Source organism: Prosopis cineraria, unplaced genomic scaffold (genome assembly GCF_029017545.1).
Source record: "Prosopis cineraria cultivar Desert tree isolate PC_DT_omini unplaced genomic scaffold, ASM2901754v1 PC11, whole genome shotgun sequence".
Classification (NCBI taxonomy): Eukaryota; Viridiplantae; Streptophyta; class Magnoliopsida; order Fabales; family Fabaceae; genus Prosopis; species Prosopis cineraria.
The window spans coordinates 18,875,008-18,894,267 of NW_026555342.1; the positions used below are offsets into that span (position 1 = coordinate 18,875,008).

General features: G+C 28.8%; 1 pseudogene; it reads right to left on the reverse strand.

Annotated features, from left to right (window-relative positions):
* Nucleotides 1–4,064: 4,064 nt before the first annotated feature.
* LOC129286257 (phospholipase A1-II 1-like) overlaps nt 4,065–19,260 on the reverse strand; it is a 28,865-nt pseudogene continuing 13,669 nt past the window's right edge.

Consider the following 19,260-nt stretch of genomic DNA (forward strand, 5'->3'; position numbering starts at 1 on the left):
ATACTGATTGGGAGCAAGATTATTTGCATGATGATTGCAAAAATCCTAAAATATTGGGAAGATCAGAAGAAAAATTGATACTCAAAGAAACACTAATTAACTAAAAGTTCTTAACTTTTGAACTTTGCAAAACTAATAAAACAGTAAGCTTGACACGTAACAAAAATCGAAGGTGAATGAAACAAAAGATTCAAGACGCGCAAATTATCCTAGTCTAGGGCTACTCAGTTGGCCAATTCATTCCATTCCCCAGAATGCTTTTTGAGATTTTCACTTTGTTTGACATGATTTAAATACATTCTTGACAACCATAATACAATCTCAAACAATCACGAGTCTGCGACATTCTCTTCCCCTTGCAAGGATACGCGTTTATTCCCACTCAAGATTATATAATAAATAGAAACAAATCATCATGAAGTGACTAAAAATATGAAACCTCACTTTATAAGTTACTTTCAACATATTTCACCATAATTGATGAAAATCTTAAAACTCTTTAACATGACAAAAAAATTTAGTAGTTTTCAATTTTGCTCCTAGTGAGTGTACATATTTTAATAACTTACTTTCTCTTATCAACGTTTAATGGAAGGTGAATGGAGAACTTGTGATAATATATAATTGACAAAAATTTCTCTCTCTCTACCTTATAAATAAGACAAGAGTCGGTACAATAAAGAGTGGGTCACTACAAAAAAAAACAAACAAACAATGAAAAAGACTTTTGATAGTGACTTTTAACGGTAGCATATCAAAGTCACCACCAAAAGTCAAAAGTCACTTTTGGCGGCGACAATTGTAACCACCGAAAGTATTTTTCTAAAAAATAATTTAAAAAATAAAAATAATTTATATAATTCACTTTTGGAGTATTTTTTATAAAAAATAGTTTAAAAATTAAAAATGATTGAAATAATTCACTTTTGGTGGTGACAAAGTATTTTTATAAAAAATAATTTATATAAATACTTTTAGTGATAACACTTGTTTCCACTAAAATTATTTTTAAAAAATTAAATATAATTTTAAATTATATGAAATAATTTATAAAATTATAATTTAAATTATTAAAAAATTATGAATTATTTTAAAAATTTAAAATTAAATATAACCATCCAAAAGATATTTATGAAATTACATTTCTTATTTTATATACAGAATTAGAAATAAATGATATATAGGATCATGAAACAAAAAATAATAGTCAAGATGTGCTAAGTTTAATTATTAAATTATTTCTAATTTTGTATTATTCATAATCTTTTTTTAGACATATATAGCTTATATTTTTTTAAGAATTATGTTATTAAGTTAGTATTTTAATATGATAAATTAAAATCTTAATGGATTATTACTTTCAATTATGATTAGGTTTTGTTGTACATAAATTATTATTTACATACAAATGCATATATGGCATTGGGACATTAAAGTTATACAAATGTCGTGAGATGCAAATAATATTATAGACTACTTAGTAAATTGCACATTTGATGTTTAGCTTAGTATACACATGATGTCTACTTCTTCTACTAAACTCTAATAGCTTTTGGATAAGGATTTTATGTGATTTCACCAGTGTATTTAGGTTTTCATTATTATAAAAAAGAAGTTACTAATAATATTTTTATAATTAATTTTTGCTATGAACAATATGAATAATTATTCAAATCCGCCTTGCTATGAGGTTGAGGATAATTAGATGTTAACTAAATTAATCACGTATGATATCCTTGTAATTATCTTATATTGTAAAAGTTATTAGTATTCATTAAAAATTCAAAATTATTCAAAATTACTATTAACAAAATTTATGTATTAAGATTAATTTGTTATTAAAATACTTTTTAAGATATTGAAAAATTATCAATAAAATATATTTTTAAAAAAAGAGGGGAAACATTTAGTTATTTTGAGAGAAGATAAAAATTTAATCATTTAGTTTATCAATTTTTGAGAAAAATATGAAGAAAAAAGTAAAATATATTAAACATAAAATAATATAATACATATTTATAAATAAATTATATACTTAATAATTTTCATTCAAAAAATAAAAATAAAATTTAAAAATTGGTTACAATGTGTATAAGAATATTACTTAAGATTTAAAAATTGTTTATAAGTTCATTTTCTGAAAAAAAATAATATTTACTAGTAAAAAATAATATTTTAATAAAAATATAATTTTAATATTTATATAAATTATTTTGTCATATTAATAATTAAAAATAAAATATAATATATGTATATCTTTTTAAGAATATATTATTTGATATCTGTATATGCAATTATATAACATATATTTAATTTTACATGTAATAAACACAGGCGCATTTCAGTTGACTGGCAAAGAAGGGAGACTTGAAGCTTGAAGGTGGGAGGTCAAGGTTCAAACCTTGGTTTTAACATATTTTACAACAAATATGTAATGTGGCATGTGGTGATGATGTGGCAAGTAAGATGGCATACACATGGCAGGTGATATCGCATGAGGTGGCTTAATAAAGTGAACATGTGGCATGAGGTGGTAGGGTGATGTGGTATCATCTGCTGAACACATAGCCTATGATGTGCCATCATCTGTCGCATACATTGGCAGGTGATGTGGTATCACATGATACACATGTGGTAAAGTGATGTAGCATAAAATAAATTATTATTTTTTAAAAAAGTGTTGTGGTGACAAAAAGTTTGTTTTTTTGTTAAGGTGACTTAGATGCAAGTAATAAATTTCATAGAAACTAACAGTTGAACTTTGCTATTAAATACTTCTAGGAAAGCATTAATTAACAAATAATATATTACTTCTAGAGCACAATATAGGGTTTTGGTAATTACTTTACAATTCTAAAAAAATTAGGTGAAACGTTAATCTCTTAAAAATTATGCATTTCCAATTATTTACTCATTAAATATCTTATATAAGTCTTAATAATGAAAATTAAAATTTCAATGCATATTTTTTTTTCAAAAAGAATAATGAAAGAAGTAGTAGAATAATTAGAAAAATAATTATAAAAACTATCTAATGTCCTATATTTAACTCCAAAAGATGTTTCAAATAATGTTTAACATCAAAAGATGAAAGCACTTGAGTCTTATCAATCGAGTGATCATGAAACGAAACTTGAGATGACCATGAATGGGAGTTTGAGCTTAAACTCATTTGAAACAGTACTAAACCGTTTGGAAAACATTATTTCATTGAAAAGCTACAACCTAGCTAGTTACAACAGATTACTTAAACACCATTGCCTTTCACTTCCTTGAAACTCTTTGCCAAAAGCATTTTACTTTTGAATACCTTTGTTCTCCAAAACAAATTTATCTAATTTTATTATCATCAAAACATAAGGTCTAACATTCTTCACCCACAATTTATTAGTATTAGAGAGAATGCCCCACCCTCAACATATGCATCAATATTGCAATGAAAAAGAAAAAACAATGTCAATGAATTGAACAAAAACTGAGATTCTATTGAGTTTCAAATTCGAGGAACACGTAGTATACCAAGAGAATACAACCAGATAGGAAAAATAGAAACGCAAAAAGTAATCAAAATCTTAAATCTGAATCAGAGTAGTCAGCATTCCGTGAAAGAACAATTGATGAGGTCACATTCGGTGTATAGGTTACTCCATGATTGTGCTAACCGGATTGGCGAGAAATAATAATTCTGGCAAGAAATTATTGTCGTGGACAAGCTAGGCACTTTTCAATTGCATTTCAACTTCTTTAGAACTACTCTGTATTTGATCAGATAGGATCATCTTCCATTGTTATCTAATTATCTAATGCTTTACTTTAGCCTTTGCTTCAGCTTTTTATTTTTTGTTGTATCTTTGCAAGAATTCATAAATATGCGATATATAGCACAAAAGTTTGAAATACGTAAACACATACATAAATATATACATAAACATTGAAATTCGTACAAGTGTGACAATAATGAATTACAAATATTTGTCATGAATTGTTAAGTCTTATTTTCACGCAAACATTTTAAATGATAAAAAGAATCAAAGTTAAAACACAACTAGAAGAAAATAGAACAGTCAAACATCATCTTCAAATGCTGGATCTGGCATGAGCCAAGTACCATCTGGTTGTTGAATCAATCCTTTGTCTTCAGCCACCCTCCAAGCCTCAGGAATCTGATACTCGTCCTTCAAAGCATCCAGGCTCTTATTCACAAGTGCAATATCCCTTTTAACTTCTAAGTTGAATCCTCCTTTGCTTCCTTGTGTTCCAGCAACTCCATGCAAGTAAACCTCCAAATTATGCCAACTCTTCACATCCCCTGATTGCTTTAAGAAGTTTGATTTTTGAGTATCAATCTCTAACTCTTCTCCAACACTTGCATAACCCAAGAAAGGATGCCTTGGAACAATATCTTTTTCATTAGCTATACGTAACATTCGAAGATCCTTTTGACTAGAGGAGAACTTTTGAAGGTCTGGATCTCCAACTCTAGGGCTTGCAAATACAAATGCTGTGACAGGACAAGCTTTATGAGATTCGTCTTTTCGAATGTTAAAGCCATTAGCGACTATGTCAACTGCAGTTAATGCTGCAATTGCTGCACCAAATTAAGCTGTGGCCGATCACTGTTGTGCTGATTTCTTCGTCCTTAAATTTATCCACAAGCCTTCTAATTTCAGCTAGAAACTGCATAATGATTGAGAGTCCAAAAGTTACACAAATGCTACTGCATGCTTTAAATAATATGTACTCCACCTGTTCTTATATACTCCTTCCATTCCTATATATAAGATATTTTAACTAAATTATGCAAACAAGAAAACTTGGTTATCTAATTAAAAGTACAACAACATTCTAATTTTGCCCCTAATTATTGTAAATAAAAAATGAATCTCGTTTTTCAAAGTAAATTAATGAGAATACTTATCTTTTTTCTTTTTAATTTAATAAGGATATAATGGTCCATTCATTAAAAAAATATCCTAACAACCTTTTATATTTAGGAACAAAATTATATTATACAAAACATCTTATATATAGGAATAGATGGAGTATAAGATATTTTTTAAAATTTAATTTTATCCCTAAATATAAGGAGTGTCATATCACTTATGAGTAATTAGACAATTTTGCCTTTGTCTTAATTATTTGTTTTATCCAACACCCCATGATATTAATTGTGACACTATTTTGGATAAAACTGAAAAATCATTGTAATTTTATGTGATTTTAACTAAATAATAAACTTTTATTGATATGCAGAATTCGAGTAATTATTAAAAGATAAATCACATTACTTGGGTCCTCGCACTGGCATTAATGAAGGCTGAATGTGATGGGTTGGTGGCTGTGTAAATGGAGTTGAAGCCTCTGTGTACTTTACAATCAGATTCCGACCCAAAAATAATTGGAGCATCATGCAATAGGATTTGAAAATCTTCAACCCACTCTACCATCTGCAAAGTTCCTCTCCAAGCAATTACAATGTCTCTCCTGCCTAACATGGCTTTGCCTTCATCAGTGGCCACAGCAACGTATCCAATCCAGTTTGTTTCTTCGACATCGTCTAACATAAGAAAATCAATTTCAGAGGTTGCATATAGGAACTTTGTCACCTCGTACTTAAAAGGATTTCCTTTGTCCAAACCCACTTTGGAAAAGAAATGTCTTTTCCCATAACGGCTCCTTCCGACATACTTGGGTGATTTATCATCGTTAAAGCATCATAAATGGCTTGAACCATTTCTCCGTAGCGTATAATGTACCTACGAAGAATAATGTCAAGTGGGTCTAGCAAATCCTTCCAATAATTTTCACCACTAAGTTCTCTCCATCTGTTGCAATGCTCACAGGCGTTATCATCTTCTTGGCCTCTTCTTCAAGATTATCAATCACCATAATATTAGAATGTGCTTTGATCAAACAGCTTCCCATCCTCTTCTTTCTCTTTGATTTTGTTTTGAAACGAAATGCCTTGTAAATTACAATGAGTTTGAGTTATAATGAGGAGGGTTGGATTGCATGCTTATTTATACTTGGATATGACGATGACCTCGTCGGGCTCCTTCATGCTCACTGTTTTTGAATTTGTTGATATTTTACTCTTAAATTTATTTGGCTGCTGATTCAGTCTTGTTTACAGTTGTTTCTATTAGCACATACGCACACCGTCGTAAGCAAATGCATGTAATTGGCACGTATTAGATAGAATATTAGTTTTTATGTTTTATTACATTGCATGTGAGAAGTTGATAAGCAATTAGACTGTTAGGTTCTGAAGTTTGTGGCAGGCGGGTGATTTCGCTTTGGATATGAATGGTTGTTATCGATCAATTTAATGAGCATCATTAACTTTTTCATATTTTAAAGGCTCAACTATTCTGACCAGAAAACTTGCGCGGGTGACAGAAAATACTCCTTTAGTTAACTATATTTAAAAATTTAATTAGTTCTCAACTTTATGATTATTAAATATATATATATATATATATATGTTTTGATAACATATTTTGCCTCACCAATATCTAATGGAAGGTAAATAAGAATTTTTTTTAAAATTAAATGATATATATGACTTATAAATAGGACAAAAAAATTATATCTTTGCCTTGTAAAAAGGACCGAGGGAGTACTTGCTGCACCTTTTTTTTCCACTGCACACAAGTGTCCTTTTATTAAAGACAATTTTATTTGATATATGGTTGAGCACTAAATATAAATACTTCTTTTAATAAAAATTCAAATCTTAGTTCATCTACAAGTCCCAACCCTGTTGGTAATGTAAATTACACTTTTTTATTTGGTAAGTTTACATTGTAAATTACGTTTGCAAATCCTATTGAATATTCTGGATGAAATATGAAGCCGTCAAACTTCACTGTGTAATACTGAAAAAACTATTTTATTCAATTCCCCGTGGATATATAATATTGTGGAACATACATGTGTCCAAGATATCAAAATATATTTTTATATCCTTTGCTTGGAGAAGAAAAGTTTTTAAATTATGCTTGAAAATAATGATGAGAAGGGGAACATTTCACGATCTTTGTCAAGGAGACATGGTTTTGCATGTTCTGAATATGTCGAAATTCATGATGACCTCGTCCTGCATTCCTTGCTCAGTGTTTTTGAATTTCTAAAACCTTAAAATTTAATATATTCGTTTTCTGACTGTAACTTTCGAAATTCTAACTGTTTTGAATACCATGCATGTATGCGCACTTACGTACAAAAATGAATGAAATTGATGTCATTTTTTGGGCTGTTAGGTTTGACTGTTACTTTCACAATATCCATTATTTAATACTTCATTAATAAAGCATTTTTAAATGCAATGTACATCCAACAATTAACTATTTGTGTCTACTCATTACTTTTTTCTAAGCAAGAAATTTTTGTGAACTCCTAATTGTGTTTTAGGTTAAATGGTATTAATTGCTTTTAAAATTTTGTAAAATACCTTACATATTAAAAAATGAGACTTAAAATAATTTTTGCTATTATATGAAATAAATATTGCAGGAACATGCAAAAAAAAAAAACAATAACAGAAGTTTAACAAATAGCTCATGTGGAGGATCATTATCTCTTGACACCAACATGATAGTCGAACATTGCAACAGTAGCTTACAATTGATGCAATCAACTATCATGAATACAAACCCAAAGAAAGAGCCTATCTTGAAAGACTAATGTATCAGGTGGGAGAGACCTTTACATTTATAAATTCAACTCTATTTGAGACTTTCTAATTTAAGACTTATAACAATGTCACCCCATTTGAGAGTTGATGCCCTTAGTATAAACTCTATTCAACCAACAGTACATTTTTGTCAAAAGGGGCCAAAATCTGCAAAGTGTAAGGAAGGAGGAAAGAGATTGCCCAATCTTCAAAGGAACTTCTTGAGATAGTAGTACGTGCACATATACATATATATATACATATATATGGGGCGGGGGTGATATCAGTCTTTTTTTCATTCTTTCTCATTACTCTTAAGACCACCTCCAATGTGTGTGTTCCCTTGTTCAATTTCTTCACTCCATAACACTTCACTCGACCTCTTGTCGATCATTAGAACTCTCCATATGCACTCCTTCTCAATAAAAGCATCAATGTCATAAATATATGTTTAAAAGGAGAGCCTATCCTAAAAGACTAGCTTATTAAGTGAGAGATGTCCTCACACTTGTAGACTTTACTTTATTTGTAAGGCTCCCCAATGTGAGACACATGACAATTAGTCTTTTAGGATGGACTCTCCTTTAGGACTTTCTCATGACATTGGTACTTTCAGTAAGAGTTTGATGTCTCAGAAAGTGCTACAAATGGAGGGTTCTAACAATCAAAAGGCCAAGCAAATTGCTATGGAGAGGAGCCACTAGGGACATTAGCACTTGACAGGGTGACATTGTAACGAGTTAAATTTGAGAAGCTATCCCACCCAACATGCTAATCTTTTAAGATGGGCTCTTTATTTGGACTTGTGCTTGTGACATCAACTAATTGAAATTTTAAGCTATCAATATGTAGATATAGAAAATAAAATATAAGAAAAAACACATAGAGTGTAATAGAGATTTAATTATTGTAATAACGCAGGATTTAAAAAAAAATAAAAAGAAAGTTTAAAATATATGGCAACATATTTTAAGTATACTTCATATTAATTTTCTTTCCTTCAAAAATTTATAGTTCACCTCTTACCACTTCAATTAAACTTCTCCTCATCCAAACACCCTCTCTTAGAGTGACAATGCAAAGAAGGTGCACAATACTAGGTAGTCAAACAAAGGAAGAGAAATAAAAAAAAAATTGAATGATGAAGAGGGAAAAAAACTACAACAGTAGCACACGAACAAGAAGGAAGAGTCGACGACACTTCCCAGTCACCAGAACAACAACGATGCAGTTGCTCAAAGAGGATCCCACAGAGGCCACCAAAGCAAATGACAAATGGAAGAGAGGATCAAACAGGCACAAAAAACAGAGGCAAGGTGAGAGTCTTCTTTTTCGGCACACCCACGTCACCGGCAATGATAGCAAGCAGAGGAAGAAGGCGGAGGAGAATCGAAAATAGGAAGATCTAAGCCTCTCTCTCTCTAATCGGCTGGTCTGGAATTTTTGCACGGAGAAGAATGAAGAAGGAATTGCCCGATGTCCTCTGCCACTCATTCATATATTTTCAACGATTTATAGTTATTAGTGTATGTTTCCCTAACACTAATTATTATTGTTAATTAAATTTCTTTAATTCTTGAAGCTGTCATGATATATATTTATAAGATTAACAAAAATTCTTTTATAAATTTTAGTACTCTTTTATTCAATAAAGACAACCATGAAAATTGGTGTAGAAGTTTATAAAATATTAGTTGTGAATTTTTATATTTAAAAGAATTAATGTTTTAAATAGTCCGTGCGAGTTTAATATTAAGAAGAGAAAATTTTATTTTAAAAGTGATGATTTTCTCTCATGTTTGAAAATGAATTTTAAGAGGACTTTATACAGAACATTAGTTGTTAACGACAATTCCATTAGCCATTGGCATGCCATGGTTAATGACTAATTAGTTTGATTTTTGTGAGCTTTGTTTTCACATTTGTTATTTATGGGTCTTGCACTTGCATTTGTTTTCATGGCTTTGAGCTACGTTTGGTTAGCATTACTCTCGTAGACTGTATATCCACATTTATTTCATAGCTTCAACCATGTTTGGTTAGTTACCCTTGTGAACTGTGTATGCACATTTGTTTTCGTGACTTCAAGCCACATTTGGTTATTTACCCTCATAGACTGTGTGTTCATATTTGTGAATTGTTCTGATAAATCCCTCAAAAATGTGTGAAATTTTTATTAATTGATGATTTCATATGTAATGGTTTTTAATTTAATAAGTATTGTTATTCTTATTTATTTATTTAATCATTTAACTTGTCAAGATCAAATGTCAGAGCTACTTTGTCATTAAAGGTTCAAATGTTTTTGTTATTGAAGTTATATAAAACTTTTATTTCTAATTTACAAATTTATTTATATTGAATTACTTTTTATTTAATATATGTAACTATTGTATTTTATTCATTTAATTTTACAAGAATGTTATGATTGGGACGTTATTTACTGAAAAAATATTTTTTTGTCTCAAATAACTTGTACCTCCGTTAGATCATCCAAGGGATTTTGTTATTAGACTGAAGTTGCGATGCCAATTTGGTTAATGCCTATTTTATGTAAAATTTTAATCTATATATTATACTTTTGTAAATAATGTTACAGGTGTCCACATAGGCTATAACTAGGTTCTTTATTTTTTGAATATTTTGTCTACTGGTTGGAAGAAGCTGGGCTCCTATAGGTTGCAATATTTCATTGAAAACCTATATTGTAATATTTTGGGAGATTCCTTTTATAGGGAAAATTTTGTCAAAATTTTCACAAAAATATTAAGGTTTTATTTAAATAAAAAGAATTTTTAAAATGGAACATTGCTTGAATTAGGCTTAAGGGACATGTGTTTAGGTGTATATTCCGTGCCAGTCACTATCATATTTTGGGGTGTGACAGAGAGAAAGTTTTCCAAGAAAAAACAGAGAAAAAATTTTCCAAGTTCGATCCTACTATACCCATGCCTAATCCCATTAATATAACATTCAAGATAATTTTTTTTTTCGGGTAAGACCATATAATTTTGTTTTACTATTATACCAAGGACACAACTGAAGTTTTTCCCATGCTTATATCAAAATAAAAATTTTATAAGGTTTCGTGTGCGTTTGTGATGCGAGTGACGCAAGAAATAGGAAAAAGAGATAAATAGGCTATCTAAATGAAAACCAATTATAGTTCATTCACCTCTAAAATTTTATGAGAAAATCTTGGGAAACCTTTTGTTCAGTGCATAAGAAAAGAAATTTTAAAAGGCAAAATATTATATATTTACATGGGTAGACTTGACTCGAGTTCACATAAAAGGAATCCAAGTTCATATAGTTTGAGATAGAAATATGTCACTTGCTTGATAATTGTAACACACCAAATTTTTTTTTAAAATAATTTAACTCAACCATAGTTGGGTTACAGCCACCCAACACATTTTTATATCAATAATTTCAATATAAAATATTTTATATTTGGCTTCAACTCACATACTATAACATTTCAGATAAATTTTTACCTCCCACATGTCATTAGGCTAAATCACATTTGTCCATCCTTATACTCCCAACAAGTAAAATAAGCAATTTAATAAATTTTCAACGCAAGCCAGTTATTTGGCCTTATAATCATGCCATTTTAACCAATCCAAAGTAAACCAAATATTAAAATTACAGTCATCCAAATTGTACCAAAAATAGAAATAGTTTGAAAGGCATGATTACATTTATATATTCATATAATTGACAATAAACAAAAAGCCCTAATATTGGCAATATAACACATTATAAATCATAAATTAAATATCCAAAAGAGACAGTGGATTTATACCACTAAGCCTCTGGGACTCCTCCACGTGTCACTCGTGGCTCTTCTCCTGAAAATTGTTAATCACATAATGAGACTCAAAAGTCCCAGTAACCAAAGCCAATTTATGATAGTGTATACAAACAGTTAAGTGTGTGTTTACTAAGTGAGAATTAAAAATAATATAATTCCAATAAATATAAGAAATAATACAATACACACAAACAACCATCCTTATATCCCTCTATTAACCTCGAGCCGTAGCCCTCACTCGGTGCTAAATTACCCGGCCAAAGGTAGATTAGCCCGAGCCCTTACAAGCCACCTATTGAGCTCCAATAGGGGCGTACCACGTGGCACATAAATACAATAATAATAGCAAGTCTCCCAACACCTCCCACAATAATTAAACAAATTCATAATAAAATTGCACAATTATACAATATTACAAAATTCATAATTTTTTCAATAATCACCCAATTAACAAGAAGTAACACTAATCACAAATTAAAAGCATGGTTACCTTGTGGCTTTTTCAATAAATTATTCCTTAAAATTTCTCTCTCACCACAATCTTCACCAGTAATACAATCTACAAATAACATATTATTTATAAATATTAGTTTCAATTTTTGAAACTAATAAAATAATTCTAATAATAGAATTAAAAATATAACATAATTTTTAATCTCAATCTTAATACAAATTTAGAGTTAATACTATTAAGTAAAATTTTTAACTCCTCTTTTAATTATCAATAAACATTAATAATCAAAAAAATTAGCTTCTAAACTAATTTCTATAATCAAAATTTTATTTTTATTTCATAAATTCGTACCTAAAATACCCAAAAATTAAAAATTGAGTCTCTAGCTTAGAATCATAATCCTATAACCATAATAATTTATTTCTCGTCCCAAATAATCATCTAAACCTCAATAAATCAACATATATTTTTAGATCTAGTTTAGAATTTGATCCATAAGCCACAGATTCAAAGATCATCAATAAATTTATACTCTAGAATATTTATTATACTACTGACAACCTCAAAAATCATATTTATTCAACATAAATTCATCCCTCTTCCAGATCTTAAATTTTTACTACTACAAACTCAGAAACCAAAGAAGAAGGATAACTAAGAAAAAATTTTAGAACACTTACTTAGTCTTAAAAAGCTTAAAATCACACCCGAAATATCCTATTAAAAGCTCTTACCTTAAAAATTTAGATATTTTGCACCGGCGACTTGCTTCTCTCCGCCTCAGCTCGCGCACAGGAAAAGAATTGAAGAAATAAAAGGAAACGGGTGAATTTTATAAAAATTCAGTGGGTCCCACATTTTTTTTATTATTTCCTCTCTCTTCTTCTTCTTTCTTTTTTTTATTATTATTTTATTTTACTATTGAGGCGGCCGAAAGCATTCACGTTTTCTTCCTTCTTCTTCCTTTTTTTTTCCATACCTTTTCCCTTTTTTTTATTATAATAATAATTTAATAATATTTTTTTTATTTTTTTATTAATTTTTTTAATAAAATTTTTTTTAAAATTTTTTTTAGAAATATATCCTAAATTAGATTTAATAATCATTTTCTACTAATTTTCTTACCTCTAAATATTATTATTATTATTTTTTTAAATTTTTATTAACCCAAATTAACTATTAAAATTTAAATTGGGATGTTACAATAATTGTTCAATTTTTTTTTGTGAAAATAATTTATATTTTTTGCTAGCAAAATAATTTTCTGAAAATAAGTTGTATGTTTAAAAAATAAGCTCAATTATTCTGACAAAAATAATTTATTCATTATGGATTGATAAGCCCAAATTTTACTATATAAAATGTCTAACTTTCATTTTAAATTCCCTATATCATTGCCAAATTTTTAGTTTTACCAAATTGTTGTAAGGTAGGCCATATTATATGGTAGTGAATGTTAGACTTTAAAGAGACAATAAAAGCATAAAATTAGAGTATTATAGATTCGGATTCTGAGATGGATGCGTGAGAATATATAAAAAAGATAAAATTCATAATAAACATATATGAGAAAAAGTAAGTTTGGCATCTATTGAGAAGAGGATGGTGAAAAATCATTTTAAATGATTTGAACATGTGCAAAGAAGGCTGTAGGAGGTATCAATGAGAAAAGTGAAAATAGATAGTTTTAAGCCATGTCAAGAGGGGCAGATGAAAACGCTAGAGAACACTCAAGGAAACTATTAAACAAGATCTTTTGGTTAATAATATGCCCAAGGACTAATCTAGAAACTTATTCAAGTGGGGCCAAAATTAAATCCTACATAAAAGTTGGGCAGCCAAAATTAATTTTAACATTTTTTACAAACAAAAAATAAAGCATTTTAAAAGAAATCAGTCCCTAAATATACCAAAAGGCTTGATTGTTAATATAGAACAATGATATTGTGTAATCCATGCAGTTGCAAACCTCATTTAGTGTGATAAGATTTTTTGTTGTTTTATTCAGTATATTTTCGCACATTTGCATTTGCGTGTGCTGCACAAATTCAATTCTACTAGGCCGTATAAAGTCAAATTGTGCCCAAGAGGTTGAGGATCTAATCAATGCAGCCAAAAATAGGAGTCTTCATATCCAACCACGCACGAATATAACTTGCAAGGGCTCTAGAGATGTACAGAGAGGGATGGCCACGGATATATGGAAGAGGTTCTCAGCCAAAAAGGAAACTAGTGTTATGAGAGGTAACGGATGTGATTTTCAACTAGAAGAATCACATATGCCTGCAGAATCGATCATCGATAACTAGAAAATGAACACGTGTACAAGATATTAAAAAAATATATTAACTCTATATTATTCATTTACAATATGAAATATATGAAGTCGTCAATCTTCACCTTTCAAATACTGGAAAATATATCTAATTTTATTTGGCGCTCATGGATGCATAATATTGGGGGAACATACGTGTCCAAGATATCAAAATTATTATATTCTAATACAATTTTTTCAATTTTCTATTTTGCTTGGAAGTAGAGAGAATGAAAAATTCCTCTTCTTCAAAACGTACCAGTTCGTACAAAACGATGACCTCATCTTGCATGCTCAGTGTTGTTTTTTTTTTTTATTACAACGGACAAAAAAAATCATGCAAAATTTATAAAAATTAGCTGATGTCAGAATTTAAGATAATTTTACATCATACAGGTGATTCATTAAAAAATAATAAGATTTGAATTTTTTTTGAAAAACTTGATAAGTAAGTATATCAACACATTTGTTAGCATCTTTAAAAATATGATTAAAAGTAATTGTCTAATTTTTTTAATTATAAATTCCTTAATTTTCTTAATATTTTTGGATAGAGGATGAGAAAAAGTGCTTTCATGGAAGGCTCAATGTTTTTTGAATTCTATATATGTTAGTATAAAATTATAATAACTTGTCTGCTGACTCAGTCTTGCAAACTACTCTGAACTAAGTATACTCCCTTGTTTAAAAATATAAAATATTTTTAATCAAATTTCACCCTAATAAAATAGTTACTTGTGTTTAAATAAATTATATTTTTTTATATTTATTTTTATTTAATAGGTTTTCATTTTAAAAAAATATAAAGTGATTTATTTAATAAAAGCATGATTAAAAAAGATTATTATTAAATTTTTAAAAATTAAAATTATTTTATATTTTTAACATCCCAGTGTCCATACTTTCCTAAAAAAAGAGTGAACTGGATGTGTCATTTTGATTGGACTATTGGGTTTTAAACTCCATGACGACTTGTACGAACCAATGATGAGCTAGTTGGAATTTTAGCTTGAGGCATGCGTTCGTCCACTCACACTTTTGATGGACCCGGTTTGGGGATCACGGTGCTCATTAGCGTGATGAATTTAAATGGTCCAAATTTAAATTATCACTATATATTACATTTTTTAAAATAAAAATTATAAAATAATTTTAATAATTTTTTTATTTTTAATATGGTTTAGTTTTAATTTGAAGAGTCTAATTTAATATTAAAATTTTTATAATTAATATATATTGATTATTCAGATGTACTCTGCACAATCTAGATTTAATTTGGTGTTAATATGGATAGTATAAAATACATATGAATAACCAATATATAATAATTATAAAAATTTTAATATTAAATTGAACTCTTCAAATTAAATCTAAACCATATTAAAAATAAAAATTTATTAAAATAAATTTATAATTTTTATAAATTTTTACTTTAAAAAATATAATATATATATTTATATATAATAATTTAAATTTGGACCATTTATATTAAAATCTGAATAGTTTAAATCTCATCACAATAACGAGCATCCAAACCAAACTCGTTTCGGACATGTTGTAGTCAGTCTGAGAGTATTCTGATGATTTCATGGAGAAAGTTGTATTCTTTATATCGAAACCCAGAATATGTAAATATTGGCTTCATGTCCCTTTTTTTTTTTTTCCCTTTTGGGTAAAAGGTCCAACAATATTGCCGTCATGCCCAGCAGCATTTTAAGGTGGATAATTTTGTAATCGATTGCTGAAATGGCATGTTAATGACAAGGAGAGAGATAATTAAATAACCTTTAATGCATAGATAAAACAAATGCTCGCTCTAGTCCCTATTATAAGGTGTATTATAAAAAAATCCTTAATTTTTAATATATAAAATACTTGGTGAGGTATTAATTATATTGTTCCAATATTAATACTATTTAAATTCATTAATTATGTGAGAGAATAAAATACAAATTTAAAAAGGTTAATATACAATTTAAACTCTAAATTATAGATTCAAGGACTATTTGAATCATAAACTTTTAAAATGTACATTTTAAACTCTAAATAATTAAAATTAGGGTAATTTTGCTCCGTTAAGTTTAGACAAATGTTCATTCAATTGAGACTTAATATGCAATTTTCACCAAACAATGATAGGAGAGAGAGGGAGAGTAATTTGGTAAAAATTGCATATTAATCCCCAATTTAATGAACATTTGTTGAAATTTAACGGTAAGAGCAAAATACCCCAACTTTAATTATTTAGGGCAATATTTCCATAATCAAACCGAACATTGAACTAGAGAGGCCAACGGTTCACTGTTTGCATGGTTCAATTGGATTGAACCAATGGTCGAATCGATGACGTAATAATTAAATTAAAAAATCTTATATCTATATAATAATATAAACAAAATATCAAATAATTAAAATATCAAATCAAGTAGTCAACTTCAACTTCAATGTATGACAAAGTAACAACTAACAAGACAATACAACACAACACACCAACAATTTAAACAAGCATAACATCATATTTATGAATTCATGACTTGTCAAAGATTGGTAGATCCTGATTAAGCTAAGTATGAGTTTTCTGAAAATCATCATCATTATAAGTTTCAACATCTTACTAGGCAAAAGATCTCAAATCAAGTCTTCTCATGATTGAACATCTACCCTCAGTTGGAACCTTATTGCCTCCTTCATTATTACCTTTATTGAATAATGTAACAAATCAAGCATTAAAATTAATAAGTAATGCACACGATAAGGAAAAAAAATAACATGACTAAATAGTAGAAAACATCAAAGATCAAACCTTAATCTTGATTGATAGAAAGTTGTGGAATTATTGTATCACCATTAAGCATAGCTTCTTCTATCTCATCATAATTAAGGATAATAGAATTTTCATCTTCCATGATCCAATACTAAATCTCACCAATACTTTCATAATCAATAGGATCAAAAAATCTTTTCTTGTTATAAACTCTAAAACATGTAACTAAAGTATTAAAACTTTAGAAGTTAACAACTTATAATTAAACTCAAGTTAAACAAAGTTTAGCTATGATTAAATAATATACTTATTTCTCAAACAAAGATTGTAATGAATAAACACAAGATCATTTAACATTTTATGATCCAACCTATTCCTTTTTTTAGAGTGTATTCTTTCAAAAACACTCTAATTTCTTTCACAATCAAATGAAGATGAAGTTTGGCTCAAGAGTCTCATTACCAATTTTTTAACATTTAGTGCACTATCACTAAATATTTTCTACCATTCATCCATGAAATTTAACATCAAAGATAAACATAAGTAAGAACTATAAAAAGTATTATAGTGAAATGACAAGAGTATTAAAATTTACCTTGCCACAATGAGTTTATAGATGAACTGGCTGAGGAATGACTGAAGCTCTCAACTCTATTTTGATATAACAAATTTTCTTGCACAAACTTTGTTTTGTTAGTAGTAATTGTCTTATCCAAAATATTAAGAAATCTAGTTATAAGTTAGACTTTTTACAGAAGCTCTACTTATCAATAAAGAACATAGGATTTAAGAAATAAGTTGCTGCATAAAGCTTCTGATAAAGTTGAGAATCCCACCTTTTCTTAATAATCCTTGTGTAAGGCTTGTACAAGGGCTTTTTGTTCATTAATATATTCTTGATAGTCTTTCTTGCCCTATACATGCTATCATATACATACCCAAGTGAAGGTCGCTCATTAGCATCAACAATTATCAACAATCGAATAAGTAGTGAAATAATTTGGACCACAATTTTACAATAATTCCAAAATTGATTGTCTAATACTATTGAAGTCACATCCTTTGCCTTTTCCCCTTTTGAATATCTAGAATCTAAAAACACTTTGCTAGTTACTAAGGCTTGCAAATCATGTTTATGCTCATGAATACTTTTCAATGCAATGAAAGTAATAGCAAATCGTGTCACCGTAAGGCGAATAATTTTAATCCAACCTTCTCTTTTTCTCAACCAAGCAAGCCAAAAACCATGATTATAAACAAACTTTGACACCATAGATGCACATGTTGCCAAGCGAGTCACAACACCCATTTTACTAATATCTCTTAAAATGAAGTTCAAACAATGTGCAATACAAGAAGACTAAAAAATACAAGAAAATTTGTCACATAATAACCACCCAACAACTTTATAATTAGCTGCATTATTAGTTTCCAAGTGCATAACAATTCTAACTTCAATAAAATCAAAAATTTTAGTAAACAAGTTGCACAAATTTTGGGCATCCTTGACTATGTTTGATACAATAATAGATTTAATAAAAATAATTCCCCTAGGAGAGTAGACAAGAAAGTTAATCAATTGTCTATTTACTTGATCTTACCAACCATCAGCCATGATTGTACAACCAATATCCTCCCAAAAGTTTCTAAAACTATCAAATACTAACTAAACTTTCTTTTTAGTATCAAGTAGTAATTTAGTTCTCATGGCATGATAACTTGGCCCTTTATAACTAAGGCCAGTAGTTGTAAATGCATCAATAATAGTTTGAAAGAATGCTGAATTGATAACATTCAATGGGATACAACAATCATACATCCACTTAGCAAAAGCCATGTCTACTTTACATATAGGTTCTTTATCTGCAAGTGCACTTCATATCCCTAGCTATGCTCCTGGAGTTGTTCTTAGTGCAAAATATTTATTAATAGGTGCCTTTCTTTTTTCAAGTTAAGTTTGACTTTATGGCTGACTTTCCTTAAAGGTTTGAGATTGAGGAGTACAAATTTCTTGTGAATTTCCATCATTGCTTTCTAATGGTGTGACATTGCCATATGGATTGTCCTCTTCATAATTATCTTACTTCTTGCCTTTATTCTCCTTAATCTCCTTCAAATTTTCTTCCAGTTAGTAGCAAATATCAACAAGCACCTTTTTGTAACTTATTGCATCCCCTTTCTTTCTAGCAAGATGTTATTTCATTCTAGGAATCCCTCTACCACCAAATTCTTTTAC